This window comes from Rhinolophus hipposideros, assembly GCF_964194185.1.
Source record: "Rhinolophus hipposideros genome assembly, chromosome: 1".
In the NCBI taxonomy this organism is placed as follows: domain Eukaryota; kingdom Metazoa; phylum Chordata; class Mammalia; order Chiroptera; family Rhinolophidae; genus Rhinolophus; species Rhinolophus hipposideros.
Genome location: NC_138047.1, coordinates 3954460 through 3967996, shown reverse-complemented (window position 1 = coordinate 3967996; position 13537 = coordinate 3954460). Strand labels below are relative to the sequence as shown.

At 38.4% G+C, this 13537-nt stretch overlaps 1 protein-coding gene across 33 annotated transcripts in view; it reads left to right on the top strand.

Moving 5' to 3' along the window:
- ZMYND11 (zinc finger MYND-type containing 11) overlaps positions 1–13537 on the top strand; it is a 118702-nt gene that overhangs the window by 42070 nt on the left and 63095 nt on the right. The window lies entirely within an intron of this gene.

Here is a 13537-nt window from a genome sequence, read left to right as displayed (position 1 = left end):
GTAAACTGTCTAAAACCAGTCTACTTGTTCATTATTCATTTTAATACAGGACAAGCATGGTATGTGTAGTAAGTACCATCTTTTTAGTTCATAGTCCACTAGCCAAGAGCTTTTAACAATTTCATTCTATACTTTAGAAATATATTAAATAAATCTTCAGTTAAAAAAGATAGTTTTCCCCCCCTTCCCCCCCCCCCCCCCAGTTTCCAGTGCTGTTTACCTTGGTAGACCAAGATGCAGTATAGAAAAAAATCAGGCTACTTTATGAATGTCCACTTCACGTGTTATACATTAGTTATAAGGGAGTCTTCCAACAGAATTTGATTTTGTTTTATTATATTTGTTTCTCTGGGTATTTTTAAAAGAATAAACCTAAATTTATCTTTTTAAAATGTTTGAATGATTTTTTTTGGTAAACTAGAATTCTTTTTACTTATTTCTCCCACACAGTTTTTAGATATTATCTGTAAAAATAGAAAACATGATTTTAAAAAAGCTCATTTAACTAAATGCTTGTTTTTGCCCTTTCTTATTAATAAGTAACAAAATTGAATACCTTGTATTTTTGTCCCTTACCTATATTCTCATGGAGAAAATTATAAAAGCTAGTTAAGAGGCAAGGAATTGGAGAAAGAGAAAGGGAAGCTGGTGTTAACCTGTTGTTCTAACTCTGTATTTATCCGTTGAATACTTTGTTTCCCTTGTAAAGTCCTGGCCCCCTAGGCTATTAGAGGGGAAATAGGTAATACCTATGTGGGAAATAATAAAACGAATAGTACATAATAATTAAAATGACTTATGTTTCTAAATACAGCAAATAATTTGAGTCACAGTAACTAAATACAAATTATAGTGAGGTGATACTGGTATAAAAACATTTTTTTAAAAACCTCAAAGACTTAAAAGCCATATTTTCCTATGGTTGGGATTTTAAAAAACCCTAGTTTAAAGCAAATTATTTATAGGAGGCAGTGCAAATAAGATGTTTTTTGGATTTTGATTTTTAAAATGAAAGTTATTGAAGCGTGACTAAACTGAATTGTTTGGGCTGATACTTCTTTCTAAGCCATAGCATCTTTCTCTAAAAACTTTAGGGACACAGTCTAGGAAGCTGTGGGACTGTCCCAGTGTGAGATGTATATGGTTCGGCCATCTACTTGCTGTTAGGTTGTGCCCTTCTGCTTATGTGGGGGTCCGAGAATCAGCCCCACAGCAGCAGGTGATCTCAGTGTCTGTGAGGACCCACGCACGTGTCAGATCACAGGAGAAGTTACACAGAGGTTGCTCCTAAAGTGTGCAAAAGGACTCAGCGGTTTCTCTCAGGCTACTTGGCCTTGATTCAAACCCAGATGAGGACTCTCTATGGAAGTAACGCTTGGGCCGCGCTCAGTCACATAGCAGTAAATACCTTACTCAGATTAATAGCATATTCAGCACGGGAGTGGATTAAATGAACAAACACACTGCGTGAGGAGTGCTAATATTGCACTCATTCTACATTATGGATTGTTGGTCAGCATCCTCTCCTTTCTTCATCAGTACAGCCTTATTTTTCTTCATATCCTAAGGTCCACAGATCTTAAGATAAATGTGAGTAAATTTATTTGCCTACCAAATAGTCATTGTTTTATCAGTATCATCTAAAGGTGAAAAACAAAACTAAGAGAATCAAAGGGTATATGTTTGAGCGATTGCCAGTGTCTCTTTTGCCGCATCCGATCTGAGAACACGCCATTTTCCTTTTATTACCGGGCCACGCTTCGCAGCATGCTGTACTTCTTTTTGCACGATTGTCACGGGAAGGAGCTGTGTAGCTCACTGCCTAGCCCAGTGCCTTGGCTTGCTCGTTACACTTGACAATGTAGCTTAGGAAGAAGCATGGGACCATGACAGGAATTCAGGTCTTTTGCTGGAAAGCCTGGTACTCGTCTTCTGTATTCTAAATGTAGGTACTTTTCAAGCCTTGGACAAATTTGATAGCAAGTTGCCCTGCTTAGTTCTAGCTGATCGTGAACATATAGTTTTCATCTTTACAAGTATCTTAAGTTACTGAAAGCTGTAGTGGACTTACTGAAAAGAGTGCTACATATTAGTCATTAGGTTTTACTCTGGAATTTGACTGGTGAGTGACTGCATTATAAAAATGAAAACTATACTGCCTTAGTCGTGCATTCAAAGTTTTGGACTTTTGAGTCCTGGCTCCTTATAATATTTGGAAGCCTGGCACACCCTAAACACTATAGTTTACTTGTGTGTAATATTTTAGTTCTGTGTATTTTGTTTGATGTGTCTTATAAGTCACTTTTATTCTGTAGATTTCTCATTCATCTTGTGTCGTTTTTCTTTGTCACTTATTGAAGAAATTGGTTCATTTGCTCTGTGGTTGCCCATAGTCTGGCTTTTGCTGACCACATCCCTGCGGTGTACTTTGACCCGTTGCTCATTCTCTGTGTTTCGTGGAAATTGATATTTTCTCTGGAGGCTTGGGGTGGGGCGGCTGTGTCCTGTTCTCAGGAGGCCGTGCGTCTTCACGTGTTGACGTTAGTAGCCTTGATGCAGGGGCTACATCCAATAACCCTTCAAGGATTGCAAAGTGGTGCTAATCTACTTTCCCTTTCCCTTTTCAACTGGAATACTTCTGCAGGGACATAAGCCTCCCATCATTTAGTATTTGGTTACTGTGTGGTATGGTTCATACTGGAAAAGTAGAATAACTGATTCTTTTTCTGTGTTTACCAGTTTTCAAAATAACATCCTCTGATGGAACCCAATTCATGTTTTTAAGTGTCATTTAGAATCCGTGCATTTAAATACATTTGATATATTTCAATCCACTTCTGACATAATGCTTATTGACGCTCAAAATTTTCCACCTTTGACCCGTTGGAGCCTCTTCATGCTGGCTGCTAAGTTACCCTGTTTTCTGATACAACAGGGTTTTTCAGGTTCGTCTTGTACACATACGCTGCCCCAGATTTCTCCAGGGGCCTCTGGTTTCTCTCAGTTAAAAAACGGCATTTCAGGAGCATGTTTTTGGCCTTCGGTGTGCTCATTGCTCTTTTCCTGTGACTTTTAGTGGACAGAGTTAGGAAATAAATATAACTATAAAAGAAAAACTACCTCATGAATTCATACTGTTATTTTCCACTTGAATTTTTGACTACTCGGTATTGCTTAACGCGTATCTGAAATCTGTATCTCCTCTCTACACACTAAGGGTCATAGCTCCCAGGGACATCGTGAGTGGTAACATTTTAGAATATGTCATCCCTCCATTTGTCTTACGTAACATCACACACCAAGCTGTTTGCAAATAACAATCAACAGTCTGTCGTGGAGACCACATGAATTCTTTATCCGTTGTCTTGAAACAATTATACTGGTTGTGAACGGTTGGAGCAAATACATACACTTTCTTACAGCCACCGTTAGTCTTCTCTAAGATCCAGCTCATGCTTACCACTAGTCCTGTGGTTGATATTGAAAGATCCTTCTCTAGTAGATTCCTTTTTTATTCTGTTTCCCCTACTTTATTGGGACACAGTTGACATGGCATTAGTTTAAATTGTACAACATAGTGATTTGATATACATTGGTACCTCGGTTTTCAAACATCTCAGTTGATGAACATTTCGGTTTACGAATGCCGTAAATTTTATGGATCTATTTTTATCTAATTTTAGGTAATAAAATTCATGCTAAATTTGCAGTTTTAGGGGCTGATTTTAAAGGTCTGGAATGGATTACTCCATTTTGCATTACTTTTGATGGGGAAACCGAGGTACCACTGTATGTATACATTGCAAAATGATCATCATAATAAGTTTAGTTAACATGTATCACCGTAGAGTTTTTTTCTTCCGCTGAGAACTTTTAGATTTACTCTCTTAGCAACTTTCAAATGTGCAGTACAATATTATTAACTGTAGTAACCGTGCTGTGCATTACATCCATTTATTTTATAAATGGAAATTCTCCCCCTGCACCAGAAAAAGAAAAACAAAAACATTTGTCTCTGGCCACCAATCTGTTCTCTGTATCTCTGAGCTTGGTTTTTATAGATTCCACATATAAGTGAGATTACACAGTATTTGTCCCTTTTTTTTCTGACTTATTTTACTCAGCGTAATGCCCTCAGAGTTCATCCACATTGTCACAAAATGATTGAATTTTCTTTTTTGTGGCTGAGTAATAATTCCATTGTACACATGCTCACGCGCGTGCACACGCTTTCTTTATCCAGTCATCTTGTCATTGGACACTTAGGTTGTTTCCATGTTTTGGCTGCTATGACACATGAACATGGGGGTGCAGGTATCTTCTTGAGATAGTGATTTCACCTCCTTTGGATAAATACTCAGGAGTTGCTGGGTCCTATGGTAGTTTTGTTTTAGTTTTTTTGGGGGGAAGGGGAACAGGACTTTATTGGGGAACAGTGTGTACTTCCAGGATTTTTTTCCAAGTCAGGTTGTTGTCCTTTCAGTCTTAATTGTGGAGGGTGCCGTTCAGCTCCACGTCCAGTTGCCGTTGCTAGTTGCAGGGGGTGCAGCCCACCATCCCTTGCGAGAGTCGAACCGGCAACCTTGTGGTTGAGAGGACGTGCTCCAACCAACTGAGCCATCTGGGAGCTCAGCGGCAGCTCAGCTCAAGGTGCTGTGTTCAATCTTCATTGCAGGGGGCGCTGCCCACCATCCCTTGCGGAAGTCAAGGAGTTGAACCAGCAACCTTGTGGTTGAGAGCCGGTGCTCCAACCAACTGAGCTACCTGGCCACCTGGGAGCTGAGCTGCAGCTAGTTGACTTCAATCTAGTTGCAGAGGGCGCAGCTCGCTGGCCCATGTGGGACTCGAACTGGCAGACCTGTTGCCCAGAGCTCGCGCTCTAACCAACTGAGCTACCTGTCCGCTCCTGTTTTAGTTTTTTGAGGAACCCCCACTCTTTTCCATAGTGGCAACACCATCTAGTAGATTCTTAATCAAAACTTCATGGGAACAAGTTTTTGAGTTCGTGCATATTCATGATAGTTGATCTGCAACCTTTTTACTTGAAAGTCAGTTTAACTAGACAGAGAATCCTTAGCTTATATTTTTTCTTTGGGGTTCTTTTATGTATTGTATATTCTGACTTAAAGCGTTACTGTAAAACAGTCCGCTAACTTGATTTCCGTTTTGTTGTGATTGTCTTTTTTCCTGACTTCCCAGTTGGATCTTTTCCCATCTTCTATGTTTATTTTACATTATTAGGTTGGTGCAAAAGTAATTGTGGTTTAAAAGGTTAAAAATAATTGTAAAATGCACAATTACTTTTGCACCAACCTAATAAATTCTTTTCATCTCTCTTTTTAAAAGATTTTAGTTGTTAAAGAGCAGTTTTAGGTTTACAACAAAATTGGGGGGAAGGTGTGGAGATTTCCCATAACCTCCCTGCACCCCCCCCACATATCCCTGTCCCACTGTCAGTGTCCTCAGATGGTATATTTGTTATAATGGTTGAACCTACCTTCACACATCATCATAATCCAGAGTCCACAGCTGACATTAGGGTCACTCCTGGTGGTGTCCATTCTGTGGGTGTGGACAACTGTGTAATGACACGTACCCACCATTCTCGTGTCACACAGAGCAGTCTCCCTGCCCTGAAACCCTCTGTGCTCCCCCTGTTCATCCCTCCCCCGAACTCCTGACAACCTCTGATCTTTTCCTGTCCCCATAGTTGTGCCTTTTCCAGAATGTCATTGAGCTGGAATCATACAGTATGTGGACTTTTCTGATTTTTTTTTCCACTTAGTCATGTGCATTTAAGGTTCCCCCATGTCTTTTCATGGATTGATGGCTCATTTCTTTTTAGTGCTGAATAATATCCTGTTGTCTGGATGGACCAAAGTTTATCTACTTACCTTGCAAAACATCTTGGCTGCTTCCAAGTTCTGGCAGTTATGGGTAAAATTGCAATATATTTTTCATTTTTTTAAAACATTTTCTGCTATGTATTCATTCTTGTGTACCTTTCAATTTTGACCTCACTTCTGAAGTAATTTTTAAAATTTATAACGTTTAACTCATTTCTGAGTTTTTCCAATTCATCTTTAATGGTTTTCTTTGTGTCTTTATTCATTTTTTTTGTGTCTTTATTGGAGTACTCGTTAAAGTTTTCCTCTGTCTTGTAGGCACATATCTCGGGTGTACTTACAATGTAAGGGAATGTTGTTATTCTCCTTTATCTGCAGCCTTTCATGTTGGTCATTTTGATGGGAAATCAGTTTTGCTGAACTTGGATCAGGGAAAACTGGTTAGAATAATTTTTCTAGATTGAGCCATGTCCCAAATCTCCTTCCTACCTCATTTTTAATGCAGTGCTCAAAATACGGCCTTATATTTCCCATGGTTTCCTGCTTTTTCTTCACTTTTTTCTCCACTGCTTTCTTCTGGAACCACCCTTTTTTTTTGTACCTGGTATTGTTCTTACTTTGAAGATCTTTTTGACCTTACTCCAGTAGTATTTGATGGTTTAATTGCTAACAATTTCTTTACAGTGTGGGGCTCTGCCTGGAAGGGAGCCTTGGCTGATTAAGTTTGACTGTTCATGGGGCCCAGTAAGCCCCAGTCCATAAGACTTTACTATGAATTCATGAATTACTGTGGAACACCTGGAAGTGGGGTGTGTAGCACCCTATCCAGGTTCAGCTGCTGTTCTCAGATTGGCCGGCTGTACTTTCCTGTGACTGTCTGTTATTTTATCCTCCTGTACTATCTCATTAGATACTGACCTCTGCTTTCTCCTTCACCGGTGCTGATAACCAGTTGGGGTTGTAGCTCTTGGATATAAACCCTCACTTGCTCAAATTTTGGGATTTAAGGGGATTTCTCAGCACTTAATTTTGTTGTTTATGTTGTCCAAGGGTGGGTTTTTTTTGTTTGTTTATTGCTAACTCTTCTAGTAACTGTCTGAGGTTTGGGGGAGATTAAAAACTACGTTATCTCCACCATCTTTCCAGCTCATAGCAGTCTTTTGATTTTTCTTAAAATAAAAAAAATATAGTTGCTAAAGGCACTGGTATTTTCTGAAGTCCAAAAGCAGAGCTAAAAGCAATAAAAGTTCCTTCTAGCAGAAGCAAGTCCAAGGAACATTCTGTATGTTTGTATGTAACACTAGACACACCAAAATCTCCAGCAGTATCAGCTTCAAGCACAGGATGGTTAGAATATTAAGATTTGTGTTGAATTTTAAAAAGAAATTCCATGAGTGGAAGCCTCAGATCCTCAGACTTATTTGAATAATTAGGGTCTAATAATAATTTCCTTATCTCTGTAACAAAGTAAGAATTTTTCTGTGTTGCAAATGTTTCTTTCACTTAATGTGATGACACCTAACTTTTGGGGTTGATAGCAGTGGTGTCCTATTGGCCGTCACTGCACCCCTAGGAAAGAGTCTTGAGTCCTTTTTACCACTTTTAATTTTACCTTTTTTTAAAACTGCTACTGTTCTGTTCAAAAAAGTAGTTTGAAAGGTACTATAAATTAAGAGAATCACTGTTGAGATTTGAATATTTCAAGTATTTAAAAATACACCTAAGTAACTTTTTCTTTAACAAGTTCTATTTGGGGGTAGAAAGTATTTTTACGAAAAAAGATTAGAAATCAAAATGCATGTGTGGGATTAAGTTTGATTTATTTTTCATTTTTAATGGTTAGCCTGTCTCTCTGATTTAAAAGCTGATGTTTATAAGTTTGATTTAATGATAATAGGAAATTCCATAGATGTCTTAATTTGGGAGTTAAATAAGCACAAAAAATTTTGGTCTCACTAAAAACATTTTACATTCTTAGAAATTGGAGTATGTTTTGTGATGTTTAATCATAATGTAAACATGAGTCATTTTGTCATGAAAAAGAAAGTACAGTAGTCAGTTTAGATGAAGATAAACATAGGCTTCTATCTTAAAAGAACAGCTTCTCTTTTAGTTTAAAAGTGTAAATACCAAATTATAATTAGCAGATACGAATTAATCAATTTTATGGTATTTGGATAGATGTCATGAAATTGAAGCTTCGAAATATTTGATTACTTAGCATTTACATAAAACAAATATTTATGATACAGCTTTATGCTTAACATTTAGCCCTTGTGTTACAGTTTTTATTTTTATTTTTTTTAAAGTTTTTTATTAAAATAGAGCGAACATACAATATTATATTACTTTCGGGTATACATCGTATTATTCAGCAATACCCACCAAGCACTATACAGAGTTGTTACATTATTGATTACATTACTTATGCTAAAGAAGTGATCACGATGATGAGTCCAGCAACCATCTGACACTGTACCATGCTATCACAATATTACTGATCTTTCCCCCCTTTTTAAATTTTTCTATTAGCTTTGACATTCGGTATTATTTTATATTAGTCTTAAGTGTGCAGCATATGGTTAGAAATTTGTATAATTTATGAAGTGATCCCCCTGACTTGTACCACCTGGCACTATACATAGTTAGTTATTACCATATTATTGATTATAGTTCCTATACTTTATATCCCCATGACTATTTTGTAACTGTCAGTTTGTATTCCTTAATCCTTTCACCTTTTTCACCCTGCCGCAAACCCCCACCCATCTATCACCCGGATAGACCTAGTACCCATCTGCCACCATACATAGTTAGTACAATAGTATTCACTATATTCCTTATGCTATACCCTACATCCCCATCCCCATGTGTAATAAGCAATTTGTACTTCTTAATCCCTTCCCCTTTCATTTACCTCTAAACCCCTCCCATCTGGCAATCATCAAAATGTTCTCTGTATCTATGAGTTTGTTTCTGTTTTGTTAATTTTGTTCTTTAGATTCCACTTATAAGTGAAATCATATGACATTTGTCTTTTTTTATATTACATATATTTTTAATTAAAAAATTTAAATTACAGTTGACATACAATATTATATTAGTTTCAAGTATATAACATAGTGATTAGAGATTTATATAACTTATGAAGTGATCACCCTGATAAGTCTAGTACCCACTTGACATCATACCTAGTTATTACAATGTTATTGACTATATTCCCTGCACTTTACAACGTTATTGATTACATTCCCATTATTGATACATTGAAAATTAATTTTCAAAACCCCGGGGCCATCTTATGGTCACTGACTGTTTTCTAATCCCTTCACCTTCCCCCTTATCCCCCCCCCCCCGCCCATCTAGCAACCATCAGTTTTACCTCTTTGTCTCTAAAACTGTTTCTGATTAGTTCATTCACTTATTCTTTTCTTTAGATTCCGCATATAAGTGAGATCATATGGTATTTGTCTTTCTCTGTCTGACGTATTTCACTTAACATAATGTTCTCTGGGTCCATCCATGTTGTTGCAAATGGTAAGATTTCTTTTTTCTTTATGGCTGCGTAATACTCCATTGTATCATCAATAAATCAACAAACAACAAGTGCTGGCGCGGATGTGGAGAAAAGGGAATGCTTGTGCACTGTTGGTGGGATTGCAGATTGGTGCAGCCACTAAGGAAAACAGTATGGAGGTATCTCAAAAATCTGAAAATGGAACTACCTAATGATCCAGCAATTCAACTCCTAGGTATCTATCTGGAGAAATCCAAAACTCTAATTCAAAAAACTTTATGCACTCCTATGTTTATTGCAGCACTATACACAATAGCCAAGACATTTGTCTTTTCCTCTCTGACAATCGTATGACAAAATCAGAAACAGAAATGAAATATACTTTAAATTCCTAAGGTTCCCACTTTAATTTATAACTCATTGTCATGTTATTTTTCTAAATGTCACCTATATTTTAACATACAAGAAAAACAAGTTACAGGACTTCCTTTTTCTGTTTAATCCAGATTATTCACATCTAATTTGGATAATTACAACATGGCATTTGAATTTCGTTCTCAGTAATAGTTAATAAGATAATTTAAAGACATATTTTGAAGTAAGTATGGATTTTATATTAGTCTCTACCAGAATGATTGCCACATTGGTGTCATTGGGAGATGGCATTTTATTTTTTTGGTGACTGCTGTGAAAAGCAGTTGAGCCTTCATGGTTCCTTCCTGTCTTGGTAACTTTGACTTTGTGTTTCTAGAGGTGATCAGTTTGTGACTAGAGGAACATTGGATTGGTAGACCAGTCCCATTCAAGTTAATGTTTCACATTAGGGCATCAATTAATTCCATGTATTGCTTACTTGAGGGTCAAACCCCAGTTAGAAAATGTGACCTCTGACCTCTTGTGACATGTTTGGCTTTGAGATTTCTGAGTTCTGGAGTTCATAAGACCAAACTGCAAGTCTTCTTTGTGTGTAGGTTGCAGCTAAGTGTACTTTATTTATCTATTACAATTTAATTTTATGAAACCCATAATTTTTAGGAACTGTTTACTGAAGTTATAATTTTGCTTTGTGTCTCTGTCAATTTCTGTTCACTCCTTAGATTCACTCTAAAGGAGGAAAATGGCAACTGCCTAGATTATTAGGTTGGTGCAAAAGTAATTGCAGGTTAAAAGAAAAGTAATGGCAAAAACCGCAATTACTTTTGCACCAACCTAATTCTTCTTTAGAAATAAATTAGTTAAAAAAAAAAAACCACCAGTTAATATTATACTGTATGTGTAATCCCAAGAATTCTTCACAGCATTACTAACTACATTGTCACTTCAATCTACATTAACTTATTCTTTCGTAAGTATCTTTTTATGGTAGCAGATGGCAGGTGTACTTTTGTTTTAACATAATAACAGCCTTGCAGAAGAAGTAACTGATTCTGAATAACCGTACTCCACAGTGTGTTTTTTTCAGTGCCATATCTTAATGGCATTCTTCTTGGTTGCATTGTTGTGTAGCTGTTTTCATGTGTGACATCTCTCTGCAGTTCTGTGAAGGAAACATACAGACGAGGCACAGAAACGTGTAAATCACCATTAAAGAATAAAACGGTATCATGTAATAGGAGCGGTACGGCAGAGCATGTCTCAGCCCCTGTGAGTGGGGGCAATAAATGGCATTGCAGGCCTGACTTGGGGGGTCCCTGTGGGAGAGTCTGGGAGGCCTTGTGGGGGGCAGGGATTAGTCAGTCCTTGGAAGTTGGGTGGGGTTCCGTCAGGCAGAGAGGAGAGCCCACGCAGAGATTGCAGGATTTTAAGGGAAAGGGGATTAAGAGGAGAGGGCCAGACTAGTGGGCCTGTACACGAGCCCTGAGACTTTCATCCTGTAGCTAGAGGGGAATAATGAATGTGTTTGGAATACAGAAATGGTAAAAGTAAATAGTCGTTTTTCCTCCCCAGGTGGATTGAATGGTGCTCTTCAGTAAAGGTGTCTTGAGTTCTCCTGTTCCTCCCTCTTCTGGCCTGGATTTTAGCCTCTGTCACCTCCTGCCTATGCTGGTTCCTGATTGGGCTTCTGGCCTCCTGGTCTTGCTATGCTGGTTCTTCCTATCAGTGGTGTCACAGGTGTTTTTCCGAACACCATCTTATCAGAGGCTCCATGATTGAAAGCCTTTTCCTGTTGCCCATAACGTCCAACTTCCTGTCCAGGCATCAGGGCCTCGCCTTTCTCTCCTGCTTCCTGCCCCACACTGCACCCCAGACGCACCAGGTACCCCATGTCCACACTCTCCTGGGCTCCTCTCCTGGGCAGACACTTAAAGTCACATCTCCCCACCCCTTTAAGTCAACCTAAACTTCTCATTTTACCAGTTATTTTTCTAGATTTTAAGTCTGATTATGCTCTTCTTAAAATCCTCTTTCTTTCCCCATTCTGCATTTGTGCAGAGAACTCTTCCCATTCCCCTTCCCGCCTGCCTGTGCCCACTCAGCTCCATCTGATGAGAGTTCGCCATTGCCTGAGCACTCTACTCTTTGGGAAGGGGTTAACAAACATACCCCTTCCTTTAAGATCCAACTCAGACCTCATCTCCTTTGAGAAATTCATCCATTCCGCACTGTGAGCAATCCCAGTACCCTTCTTCTGTGCTCACATTCTGATATGTAGAAAATTCAGTTTCATTGTTTATGACAGTCTCTTACAGACTTTGAAAGACAGTTCTTCCATTGCTGGTGTGAGCACCTGGAGAGCAGGCCACACAGCTTCTTGGCTTTGGATCTTAGTGTGAAGCATAGTGGGTTGGGGCAAGGCAGTGAGGAGAAGTTTCTTAGTAAGTATGCAGTTACATTGACTGAAGTGGCGTTTCAAGGAGGATTAGAATAATTGAGAACACAGAGTCATTATTTTGTGACAAGCACTGTGCTTTGTATGATTTTCACAGCAACTCCACGAGGTCTGTTGTCATTGTTTTCCTTATGAAGATGGTGAAATAAATTGTCTAAAGCCACACAGGTTGTCAGCAGAACTGAAATTTGAATGTAGTTCTATCTGATTTCATAGTCTAAGTTCTTAACTGTTGAATATTTTCTTTTGATATTTAATGAATTTATATTTGTATCCTTGCAAACTTTGAAGTCATGTATATGGTGCGTTCATATTATTTCATTTCACCCTAACAGCAACTCTCTGACATTCAAATTACACCTTCTTCATGGGTGAAGAATGTGAGGCTGAATGAGTAAATTATTTGTCCCAGGTTAAGTATTAGAATTAGGAAAAACCTAGTTCTTCAGAGTACATTCTAAATTTTTAAATAAATTCATTGATGAAAGATCCACAGATGTGCTATTTAGGTTTTGAAGTTCATTAATTTTTGTTCAGTGCAAATTTAAAATGAAATGTGTTATATGTATACCTATCCATCTCTAAAGCGCCTAGAGGCAGGTCATTATTACTGTTTTTAATTTTTTTATAGTGTAATACACATAGAATGAACTTGACCATCTTGACCTTATTTAAGTGGACAATTCAGTGTATTAAATACGTTCACACTATGCGGCCATCACCACATCCACCTCTAGAACTTTTTCAACCTTGTAAAACTGAAACTCATTACCTATTAAACAATAACTCCTCGTCACCCTGCCCCAGCCCCTGGCCCTGCCCCTCTAATTTCTAATTTCTTTGTGACTAAGAGCCTCATAGAAGTGGGATCACAAGTGTCTGTCCTCTCGTGACTGGCTCATTTCATTCAGCACAGTGTCCTCAGGGTCCCTCCTTACTGTCGCATGTGGCAGGATTGTCTTCCTTTCTCAGGCTGGGTGATGTTCCGTAGCCTGTACACACCACGTGTTGTTATCCAGGCATCTGTCGGTGGACGCTTGGGTCACTCCCACGTATTAGCTCCTGTGACTAGTGCTGCTGTGAACATGGGTGTTCAGATCTCTCATCCAGACGCTGCTGCTGTCAGTCCTTTGGGGGGGGGGGTGCCCAGGAGTGAGATTACCATATCATATGAGATTTCCATTTTTAATTTTTTGAGAAACCTGCATATTGTTTCCACAGGAGCTGCACCATTTACATCCCCACCAGCAGTGTACAAGGGTTCTTTTCTCCACATCCTCACTGACACTTGTTTTCTGTTTTCTTTTTTTTTTTTCAGCAGCCATCCTAATGGTGTGAGGTAGT